We start from the raw sequence: 11,207 nt of genomic DNA, 5'->3' as shown, positions 1-11,207 counted from the left end.
AACCCACGAGCAAGCTGATTTCGTTGGTATTCATTGTTCCTGTGCTTTTAGAAAACATATATATACTGGTCACCAACTCAAAGAAAATTACACTCAGATTTACACTCTCTCTTGAAGTGTGTCTGTTTGTCATTTCTTTCGCCGAATCCCTGACCACCCTGCGCGTTTCTCTCAACCCTGAGACGGCCTCATCGTCTACTGCTGTGCTGGTCCGGGGCAACAATCACAAGCTCCCCGGTGGCGGTGGCGGCCGCCCGCTGAGCCCCAGGTCTCCCTGTGTGCCATGAGCTTCGCTCCCGCGTGAACTAATTCATCTGATCTCTTCGAGGTAGATGCCATTGTACTCTCATTGTGTGACTGAGGCCCTGAGAGGTTAAGTCACTTTCCCGAGGCCACACAGCTGTCTGTCTGTCTGTCTGCAGGTCTGCAGACAGAACCACCAAACTGCCCTTTCTCTCTGGTGGTGGCCAGCAGCTCTCCAGACAGTGAGGACGGCTGAGGTTGGTGCAGCAGCAGGGCCAGCCGGAGGCCAGAGGGAGAGGCGTTGGGACCTGCCCCTCACCTCAGCCGCCCTGTGTGGGGAGTGTCTGTGGTGCCGCCCCAAGCTGTCAGCCAGTCACCCCGGAGTAAGAGTTGGGCAGACAGATGTGACGGGGTGAGGCCTGAGGGCCCTGCCCCCACTTTCAGTATCCACTGAGTTGTGTCCTGCCTGAGGCTGCCCACGAGGTCTCTGTGGTCCATGGGTGCTGGGACCCTCCCACACAGCCTGAAGCTCCTCTGTGGCCACGCCTCTACCGCCCTGGCAGCGATGGAGGGGAGGAAAGGGGAGCAGCAGAGACTTGGGGTGGGGGGAGCTGGGGTGTGGTGAGTGGGGTGAGGGAGCAGATGTCCCACGGCTGAGGTCTGGGGGTGGCATGAGGACCCGGCCCATCAATGACCGGGTGTCAGCATCAGCATTCCCAGCATGCCGCGTGAATTCCTGCCGCCCCCTCCTACCCCACAGACGGCCCCTGGTGTCCCCACCCGCAGCAGAGGCCAGGGCCCGGTACAAAAGAACCCTGTTCCTTCAGGGTGGGGAGCCTCCTCCTGGGGGGTTCCCGGGGAAGGTGGGGGTGAGAGGAGAGCCTGCTGGACACTCCTGGCCGGGCTCTGGGTGAGGCCAGGAAGGACCAGGGTTAGGGGGTTGATGAGCCCCTGGCACCCAGCTGCTCTGTGGGTCGCCGCTAGGTCGGAGCCAGGGCTTCCAAGTGGCTGCCTTCCCGGCCTCTGCCACTCTCTTCCCACGACACAGACGCACGCACGCGCGAGTGCAAACACATGCGAGCGCTGGCCTGCAATGTGACAGCTCCAGCCCCCGCCAGGGACAGGCGCCCCAGGGAGCCGCACACGGACCCAGGGCCCAGTCCAGTGCTCAGCCACCCGGCACTGCCCTAGCTCCTGCACCACACACCTGGACGCAGCGCTCACTCAGGCACATGCACACACACACACACACCTGCTTGCACGCCGCACTCACAGACACACCCACGCTGAGCGGTTGCTAGGGACAGACCTGCCGAGGCGTGCTGATGGACACGTGCAGATGCCACCTCCCACCTGCGACAGGAGGTAGGGAGCTAGACACGGGGGAGGGCCAGCCTGGGCAGGACAGGTGTGTGCCGTGAGCCTGGCGACCTCGCCTTCTTACGTGGGGCGAAACCAGGTTCTTGGGATGGGGACCATTCCGGGGACTTAGGACGCTAAATGAGCACAGTCTATAAACATACAGAATATCCACAGAGTTAAAATTTCGTGCCTGGGGGTGGTAGGGGTGGGATGGGATTAGGAAAAACACATTCAAGGCTTTCTTTAGTGGCATGGAATGAAAAAAAGGCTGAGAAACACTGATGTAGATTAAGATTCCCCTGGGGGAGGTAAACACCTATAGACACACACATGTGCATGCTTGCACATGCGTGCACACGCACACACCTGTGTGCAGGTGCTGCAATTTACTCAAAGCTTCTGGCTCCTCCCCCCTCGCCCCAGGTGGCAGGATGCAGGTGTCTGATCACCTGGGCATCCTGCCCCTTTGCTCCTAGCCCCAGACCCCTCCCACCCCGTCTACCCCAAACTTGGAAGCCCCAGGGACCTGCTCCTGCAGAACCTCTCCTGCCAGGGCTGCTGAGGGGCCCCTCACTCCTCTCTGGTTTTCCCCCAAAGCCTGATCACTGTCTGCCGCCCTGGACTGCCCCAGCTCCTGGCACCACACACCAATTCCCAGAGCACTCTCCAGCCACCTCCGCCCCATTCCTACATCGGTGGCAGATGACTGCTGCCCACGGCCAGGGGCACCTCACCCTTGCACGTGGGTCTGGGCACCCCTGCTGTCCTCTCAGCCCCGGGCCTCGCTCCCCGGCCCGTGCCCAGGCCGCTTGGCCTCAGTACTCACTTGGAGGCTCCCGCTCCTGCACCCTCTGCTCCGCCAACCCAGCTCACAGTCCCCCGGCCTCCCAGGGTCTAGGCCCCCACTTGCCGGCCCCTCCCCTCCCCCTGGGTGCCAGGGGCCGCCTGCCTCCAGGGCCCAGCTCCTCCCTGCCCCCGGGGGAGGGGGCACAAAGGGGCCCTTGTCACCACTGCTCCAACTAGGCAGCCTGACGCCTGGGTTCTACTAGCTCCTTCCTGGAGCGGATGGGGGGCGGCCCCCTCACTTGCTCCCTCTCCCCCATAACCGCGCACCCTGGTTCTGGGCACCTGGGAGGGGGTCCTAACAACCCTGCAAGCCCCAGGCCAAGGGCAGAAGTTGTTGTCTTCGGCCTCCAGGGAACTCGGGGGCTGTGTTTGGTATCGCCCTGGCCCCCGGAACCTGGCAGAGGCCACCACAGCTCCAGGAGCACACGGGACCTGCCACGCCTGGCTTCCATGTCATCACCCTCTCTCACCACTTCCCTGGGTCACCCTTGGTGCCCGCACCCCTCGGAACGGCCCATATACTGTGCGCCCCTCACGAGCTCACAACCTCCGGGAGGCCAAGGCCTGCTCATTCACAACCACCTGCCTGTGGGGCGGCTCCTGGCCGGGAGTCAAGCTCCAGGCTGCAGAGTGGGCGCATGCGTGAGCCCCTCCAGGACTCCGGCCTCCCCTGACCCGGGGCCTCTGCGCTGGTTCCTTCCTCCTGGAAGTCTCCCCCATGGCCACCCACTCCCTGCTCCTCACTGGCTACAGCAGCGCAGCCCCCAGCTCTTCCCTGCCCCTCTCAACATCCAGCCACACAGCTCCATTGAAAGGCTGCCTGGGCCTTCCAGTGCCCCCAGCACATTTGCCAACCTGCGCTCTCTTGGGAAGCTGCTTCTCTGCTAATTCAGGAGCTCCCAGACGGCAGGCCTTCTGCCTGCTTGCCTGCCTGTCTGTCTGTCTTAATCACCCTCGAGTCCTCTAGAAGAGAGTCCAGTGGGCAGAGCTGCTACCGGTCACCCCAACTCTGAGCTGGGTGGGGACCCTCTCAGCGCAGATTCCACAGTAATCCTCCTGCCGCCTCAGCCCCTCCCATTGCTCACAACCTTCCCAAGTTGGGGGGTGGTGGGGAGCTGGCGGTGCTGCTATTCAGTGTAGTAGTGGTTTGACCTTGAACTGTTCAGTCCCATTGGAGCAGCTTCTGTCCTCCTTCAGGCCAGAGCAGTGGGGAGGGAGGGAGGGTCCTTCCTCCTAAGGGAGAACCCTGGGCAAGGTAGGGGGGTGAGGGGTGGGAAATCCCTCAGACCCGGAATGAGGAGAGGGTTGATGGGGGGAGAGTCCCACCCCCACCTCAGGCCTCATGATGTCAGACTCAGCCCGTGCCTTTCCCAGTCAGGGACAAAAGCCCATTGACAGTGGGGTGGGACGTGAACACTGGGTCCGGAGAAGAGAGGGGCCTGGTGCCTGGGCTTTGGGGGAGGACCCCGAGATCCTGGGGTACTCATCAGTCACAGCCTTCAGTGTCAACACCAGCCCTCTTGGGGTTGTGTCCTGTGCTGTTGGGGGGTCCATCTCCTCTCTAGGTGGTAGCCAAAGCCTGACCCGGGGGAGAGGCAGCACAGGCACGTGGGGTCACAGGAGGCAAGCGGCCTGGAATCTGAAATCTCGGGGTCCAGACCGTAGGGGGACTAAGGGCCTGGAGAGCAGGTCCTGTCTGAAGGGGGCGCCCCACCAGGTGCAACTGCACCTGCTTCAGGGTCATCTGACCTTTCCCAATAAGCCAGCTGCGTGGGCTTGCTAGGGTTTCTGTGACCAAGTGCCACAAACTGGGCATTGGAAAAGGTTCATTGCTCACAGTGCTGGAGGCCGGGCATCTAGGGCAAAAGCTGGCAGGGTTGGCCCTTTTGAGGGTCGTGAGGAAGGGGTCTGCCCAGGCCTCTCTTCTGGGCTCGTGGCTGGCCCGGCTTCTGCCCATGCACACATCTCTGTGCCCTAATCTCTCATTTTTATAAGGACCCTGGGACTCATGGATTAGGACCTCATTTTAATTTATCTCCAGAAAGCCCCTGTCTCCAAACAGGGTACAATCTGAGGTACTAGGAGGTCAGGACTTCAACATATAAACATTTTTTTTTAATATTTATTTATGTGGGCCTCCCTGGTGGTGCAGGCGGTTGAGCACAGCACTGTGAAGCTGTCCACAGCCTCTGTAGTGCCAGTTTGATCCCCGCCGGCCACAGAGATACCCACATGGTGCCGCAGACCTCTCCTGTCTGGCCAATGCTCCCCTCAGCAGTGTATTTAGGTAGGTCTGCCTGTTCTGTTCCCCGCTTTGTCTGGGGTGAATCCTCTCACCCTCCCATGTTCCGGCCTGCGCCCCGGTTCTTGAATAAAAATAAATCTTTGAAAAAAAAAACTATTTATGCATACAAGAGCTGAGGTGCAGGGGGTGTGTGGGGGGATGTGAGAGAGAGGATTCACCAGAGACAGAGTGGGGAGCAGAACAGGAGGACTGACTGACATACACTGCTGAGGGGAGCAGTGGGTGAGACAGGAGAGGTCTGCTGCGCCCTGTGTGTTGCTCCCTGGCCAGCCGGGGATCGAACTCGTGCTACAGAGGCTGCAGATAGCTTCATAGTGCTGAGACTTAACCCTTTGCACCACCAGGGAGACCCCCTCAACATATATACTTTGGTGGACACAGTTGAACCCATATCAGCAGGAGTTCAGATTTTGATGTGGGCTATGGTGACTTGGGGGTGTTTTATCTGGAACAGCACAACCTAAGCAGAGCTCATCTCCAGGCAGCATTAAGCCCTGGCGCCCACTGGCTTAACGCTCCATTGAGGGGGCTGGTCCTGGTGACAAGCGGCAGGGACAGGCTGCCTTGGCCAGAGTGGGCAACTTCACACCGGTCCTCAAAGTGCGGCCCCCAAGGCAGCAGCGACCAAATCGCCTGGAAACAGGCTTGAAGTGCAAGTTCTGGGGCCCCATCCCGACCTGTGAATTCTGGTCTGCTGCCTTTTACAGAGCGCATCGGGGCTAGAGGTCCCAGGATGCTTGTGGAAGTTAGAGCGCTCCCCCTCACTCTCTAGGACCACCTGGAGCGTGTGCTGAGAGCAGAGGAGAGTTCTGGTGTCCTGAAAGGTCAGTTGCAATTTCAGGCTTTACATCTCCCAGCTGCTCACCTGAGAGGTCTCCACTGTCCCTTCAACACTGATCCTTTATGTGGAGGAGGCATTCGGCCATTGGCAAACCATTGCATTGCACACCCAGCCCCTGGCCTAGCAGCTCCAGGAGCTGAGCACTGTGGAGGGACCTCGAGGAGCAGGGGTTTTGAAGCAGAGCGAAGATGATGCAAACCCCCAGGCTAGCAGGAAGCCACACTGTCCACCTCGCCTTACCCTCCCCGGCCTCCAGCCTCCTGCAGGAAAACCTTTCCTCACAGAGGACGAGCATCTCGTGGCTTCAAAGGCAGAACTTGGGAACAGGATGGAGCTGGTGCCCAGTCGGGTTTTGTTTGGCTCACAGAATGTTGATTTAAAAAATCAAAGTCCTTTCATCATTTGCCAAGATTTAAAGCTGAGGACATTCCACATAAAAAAATGAGAATGGCTACCTTCTCTTGAAAAGAAGCTTAGCATGTCTGGCCTGCCTTGGGCAAAGAGTCACCTCCAGGAGGCCTCGTCAGGTGGGGCTCAGGCCTCTCCACGCCCTGCAGGCTGCAAGGAGGCCAAGTTGTCCGTGGCCACATCACCTAAGTTCTGATGTATATATTTTTTATATTTATTTTTATTTATTTATGCATACAAGAGCTGGAGGGTAGGCCAGAGGTATGGGGGGAGGGGGTGAGAGAATTCACCAGAGTTGGGAGCGGAACAGGCGGATCTACTGAAACACACTGCTGAGGGGAGCAGCGGGCGAGACAGGAGAGGTCTGCTGCGCCATGTGGGTAGCTCCCTGGCTGGGGATCAAACTCATGCTACAGTGGCTGCAGATAGCTTCATAGTGCTGAGACTTTACCCCTGCACCACCAGGCTAAAGAAGACAGAGTGAAATATGTCTTGTCTTGCAGCCCTCATTCTATCAAAAGTGGGGAAATTCACTACATGGAGGGATGCGGCTTTGAAGGACCGGGAGGACCCTAACTCCGCACTGAGACTGACGAGGCCCCCCACCTCCCATGGGGCACATGGGCCCAGCATGTCATGACTCAAGATGCTCCTGGGAAGCAAAGCCAGCTCGCCTCGCTCACGGTCTGGGCCTTCAAGAAGGCCAGTGGTCCTCAGCCTCTGGTCTCAGGACCCCTTTTTTCTACTCTGAAAATTAATCGAGGGCCTCAAAAAGTGCCTTATGTCTGTCATTGCCTTGTGTGTTAGAAATTGAAACTAGGAAAGCTTAAAAGTATAAGCCGCTCACACCAAGCACACAGGCCGTGACCAGGATGTCATCCCACGTCACCCCACATTACCCCAAAAGGTGCCACTGCACACTCATGAGGGAAGAGGGTGAAAAGAGAGAAATTCCCCATCTTTGCGGTTTCCACTGCCCAGCCTTGGGTGGCGCCTCCTGACCTACTTGGAGAAGCCTCCTTGGTAGGCCTTCGAATTTATTACCTCTGTTTCAAGACTTCCAGGAAAGGCAACTGTTTAATTTCCATCCCCTACTGTAGCAACTTAACTTCCAGGTCTTTTGAAGATGGGTAGAGGAAGGAGGAAAGAACAGAAAACAGAGCGGCCTCCCTGGTGGCACAAGGGGTTAAGCACCGCATTATGAGGCGGTCCCCGGCCTCTGCAGCATGAGTTCAAGTTCGAGCCCCAGCTGGCCAGGGAGCAACCCACATGGCGAGGCAGGCCTCTCCTGTCGTGCCCACTGCTCCCCTCAGCAGTGTAGTTCGTCAGTCTGCCTGTTCTGTTCCTCACTCTGTCTCTGGTGAATCCTCTCACCCTGCCCTCCCACCCCCGAATCTCTGGCCTGCGCCCCAGCTCTTCCATGCATAAATAAATCTTCAAAAAAAAAAAACCCCAGAAAACAGAAACTGGACCCCCTAGCACCCTCAGCGCACGCCAACCCTCACACCCCACCCAATTTGGGGCCCAAACAAGCCCCTGGCATAGACCTTTGGCAGGAGAAGGGAGACCAGATACTCGCATATGGAAAATACAAGATGGAAAATAAAATAAAAGATGGCCATTTTATTCCGAGACCACTGGCTGAGTGTTGAGGGTGTGAGGAATAAATAAGGAAGGGAGAGGCGGGCGGGAGCTGGCAGGGAGGCGCTACGTCTTGCAGCAGAACCCACACGTCCTCGTCATGCTGGGACAGCATTTACAGCAGAACATGCAGATGGGGAAGTGCGTGTCTCGCCTCCACAGTCTCCGGGGCCCGGGCTGTGGGAAGGAAGGAGGGTGAGTGGCCAGGCACAGGGACAGGCGGGGGTGCAGCCGGGAGGGAGCCCCGGGGCGCTTACCGTCCAGTCAGCCTCGGCGCCCGCTCTGTCTTGGGTCTGGGGGTGTGCAGGCTGTCTTGTCTGTGAAAGCAGAGGGCGATTGAGAATGGCGGGGCCCAGGGAGTCTCAGACATGCCCCCACCCACCCGCTCCTCAGATTGGCCTTGCCCTCTGGCCCCTGCTCACCCCGCTTCCTCAGACCCTGAGGCCTGCCCCCTCCTCTCCCCACAGCTGCGACTCTTCCTCAGGCCTCCGCCCTCCTGGGCCCTGATGCCCGTCTGGCCCTCGTGTCCTGCATCTGCCCCCTCACAATCTGTCTCTCCCTTGTTCTCGGCGGGCTGTGGCTTTCCCTATTTTAAAAGCTTCGGGCTTCCTCTGCACTCGGGGAAAAGCAGGTTTGCACAGCTGCCCACAGACGCGGCAGGACCACCTGGATGTCACCGCCGGGCACCCTCACTCATACTCACTGGCTGCGGGGCCCTCACATGCCAAGTTCGCCCCCCACCCCATCGTCTTTACTCCCCCTCAACTTCTCTTACCCTCCCGAGTCCAAGATCAAGGAACATTTTCCCACAGAACCAGGAGGCTGGCACCTCCCAACCACCAATGTTTGTGTTATTCGTGAATAGCATTTGCTAAACAGTGATTTATTTAGGTTTGAATTGTTCATTGACTCAAGCCCTGGCCAGAATGTAAGCTCCAGGGAGCAAATCTCTCATCTGTCTCGTTCACGGCCTGATCCCCGGCATCCAGAAGAGGACTGAAAGTGTGCAATCGGTTTAGGGCTCCCAGACCCTGCCACTCTGCACCCCATTTCTGTCCTTCAGGCAGCTGCCTATCCTCACTTGCCCCGCCCTGTGGAAGGGTCTCCAGTTGCCTCAGAAGTCCCCCCGCCCCAACTCCAAGGACTGACTCTCCAGTCCCTCTGCACCCCAGGCCCCAGGACTGTGGCCTCACCTGGCGCTGAAGAACCGAGCCGCTGACCAGGCTGGCCAAGAGGAGCAGCAGGAGGCAGGCAGCCTGGGTCCGTACGTTCTGGGCCATTGTGCGTTCTGTCCTGTCAGGGGTAGTAGGTAGGACTGTCCCTGGCATCTGAGGCTGTTACCACTGCTTTTATGGGGCCTGTGGGGGCGGAGGGGATGCTGAGCCCCCTCCCCTTTGCAGTAACTCATTTCCAAGAAGGTAGTGGCGCCGAAAAGGCGGGAAGAGATAAGCGGGAACAGAGTGACAGGGAACAGGGTTGAGTCACCCTCGGCCAGCAGAGGTGTGTCGGGGGGTGGGGCAGATGAGGCCACAGACAGAAGCCTTTAGCCAACCACCTGAGAAACACTTTCCCCGATACATCACCCTGTTGACCTCAGAAAATAGAGCCCCCCCACCCCGTGCCCCAGAAACGGAACAGGTCGATGAGCCGTCCCCATGCCAGCTCTTCCCTGAGTGACTGTCACCAGGCCCTCAGGGGTGCCTGACAGAACCACCACAGCCTGGTGCTCCTCAGGGGGCTCTGGGGCTGCCAGAGGCCGTCATGGTGGGGGGGGGGGCAGCACACGTGTGGTGTTTTCCAAGGTTCAGAACATTAAGTTGTGGCCCCCCGCTCTGGAAAATGAACGCCTGACTATAAAAAATGGCGACAGGAACTGCCAATAGCTGATGCCTGCCCCCCACACAGGTGCCTCTCATTCATGTTAACTTACAGGTGCTACCTGGCCTCCAAGCAGCTCCGGCCCACCCCATCCTGGGCTCTGCTCTGTGTTAAGGGGCCCCCAGTGGTCCTGACCTGAGACCTGGCCTCCCAGCTCCTGCTCCCTTCCTAGGAGCCCACTATGCCCACTGAGACTTATTTTCTTCGTTTCAGAGACCAACTGAAGGTAGATTGGGGCTGTGCCCAAACCCACCAAGAGGCTGAAATGCCATTCCAGCCTGACTGGAGGTCTTATTTTTTTAAAGAATTAATTATTTATGCATACAAGAACCGGGGTGTAGGCCAGAGGTGCCAGGGGTGTGGGGGTGAGAGGATTCACCAGAGACAGTGGGGAGCAGAACAGGCAGACTGACTGAAATACACTGCTGAGGGGAGCAGTAGCGACACAGGAGAGGTCTACTGTGCCATGTGGGTATCTCCCTGGCTGGCCGGGGATCAAACTCGTGCTACAGAGGCTGTGGATACCTTCACAGTACTGTGCTTAACCCCTTGTACCACCAGGGATGCCCTTGACTGAAGGTCTCAACACACAGATTGTCCTGCCACCCACCAATGCAGGAGGGTACAGAGCTGTGTCTTAGGCGCTGCTCACTGGAGCTCAGTGGAGCAGGCTGCACTCAAAGCCAGCCACATGGAGGATTTACACCACAGGCAATGGCCAACACTACCAAGGGCTATTTTTTGGAGAGCTGGTTCCCCAGCTGCATGGGGAGAGGAAACAAGAATGCCTAAGGTGACCACTCCCACTACTTCCCACTACAAGAAACACCTTAGGCCTAGTGGACCCACATACCTTGATCCAGAGATGGGGTATCATCCCACGTCAACCCTAACTCAGGAGGCTGGCAATGCTTGACAAGGAACAAACACTTCTTTCTGCCGGAACCACTGCCAAGACCCACTCAAAACCAAAAAATGGGAGGAAGGGATTGTGTGGAGCCTGGAAGTGAAGGCTACACGGCTTTTCCCCTGCATGCTGCACTCACTTCAAAGATGGCCCCAGAGGGATCTCCTCAGGAGACGGCTCTCAAAGGAAAGGAAGAGACGGCTGGGGCCACGTGGGGTGGGCACAGGGCAGAGACCTGGGCAAGGCGACTGGACCGGCAGGCCTAGATCTGAGAGTCGATGGAGGACTCAGGACTGCAGGATGCAGTGAAGGGTCGTGTGGGCACCCATGGGGGCCGCAGCATCCCCCAGCAGTGCCGGGCGGGCATCACTGCATCTCCGCTCAGCCAGGTTTCATCATCAGTCAGGGGCAGGGGTCACAGCACAGGCGCCAGAGGCACAGCGCGAGGCGACAGGCTGACGGGCCAAGCCTGGCTTCCTGGCCATCTGCCCTCCCTGGGGGTGGGGGGCTCAAGGCCAGGCCCCACCATTGGCTGGCGCCGGGGGGAGGGCTTCAGCCCACAAGGGTAGAGCCAGAAGCCAGATCTGTTTTTAAGACCTGGTGACACAGGAGACCCCAGCCTCTCCTCCAAACACACAGGACGTGGCCTTGACCCCAGCGCCTCTCTGCCCCACACCACACAGGCACGCCTCGGCCTCACGGGGGATATTCGTTCCTTATTCTTCCATCCATCCAACGGATGGCACAGGCAGAGCAAGATGGCAGGACTGGTGCAC

The sequence above is a fragment of the Talpa occidentalis genome, unplaced genomic scaffold (genome assembly GCF_014898055.3).
Source record: "Talpa occidentalis isolate TD23 unplaced genomic scaffold, MPIMG_talOcc4v2.1 talOcc4.17, whole genome shotgun sequence".
Lineage (NCBI taxonomy): Eukaryota > Metazoa > Chordata > Mammalia > Eulipotyphla > Talpidae > Talpa > Talpa occidentalis.
Note: the sequence above shows the minus strand (reverse complement) of the source record.